The following is a 676-nucleotide window of genomic DNA, read 5'->3' as shown; positions in this document are numbered from 1 at the left end:
CGGGGAAATTTTTTCCGCTAGATTTAGCGGGGAAATTTTTCCGCTAGATTTAGCGGGGAAATTTTTTCCGCTAGATTTAGCGGGGAAATTTACCCATAATGCACCGCGCGGTTACGCCGACGGCGACGGCGACGCCGACGGCGACGGCGACGGCGACGGCGACGCCGCTCAAGCCGGGAACGGGCCCCTAAGAGCTGCGCTCTAAAAAGAAAAAAAAATATCGCAGTCGACAGGATTCGAACCTGTGCGGGGAGACCCCAATGGATTTCTAGTCCATCGCCTTAACCACTCGGCCACGACTGCGGGACGAGTAGGAGGCTCTGAGATATGGTACACACACAGCGAAAAAGTACACCCCTGGACGTGTAAACCGTTGTCCCAGGGCGGACTCCCCAAATGGTGTTGGTTTTACACGCGAGGCTTGGTGTATTTCGTTTGCACCCGAGGTCTCGTGTAAAATGAACATCTTTGAACGTGTACTTCGTTCTGCGGTCACACGTCTAGGGGTGTTTTTTCACAATGGCGGCCGTTTGACGTAAGGCGGGTTCTACGGGCGAGGCCCAGAGCTTTACACGGCTTTTCGCCGCAGCGAAAGCGTAGTTTGCACGTGTTCGTTCGTAATCGTCCATACGTGCTGAAGTACCGCAGGCATTCACCCCCAAGCGCCGACGCCGTA

At 54.9% G+C, this 676-nt stretch overlaps 1 non-coding gene across 1 annotated transcript; it reads right to left on the bottom strand.

Annotated features, from left to right (window-relative positions):
* Positions 1–221: 221 nt before the first annotated feature.
* On the bottom strand, positions 222–303 carry Trnas-aga. The gene has a single exon. It is a non-coding gene; the product is annotated as a tRNA-Ser (tRNA).
* Positions 304–676: the final 373 nt, after the last annotated feature.

Source organism: Ixodes scapularis, unplaced genomic scaffold, assembly GCF_016920785.2.
Source record: "Ixodes scapularis isolate PalLabHiFi unplaced genomic scaffold, ASM1692078v2 PGA_scaffold8__174_contigs__length_109621045, whole genome shotgun sequence".
In the NCBI taxonomy this organism is placed as follows: Eukaryota; Metazoa; Arthropoda; class Arachnida; order Ixodida; family Ixodidae; genus Ixodes; species Ixodes scapularis.
This window is presented reverse-complemented; position numbering and strand designations above follow the sequence as displayed.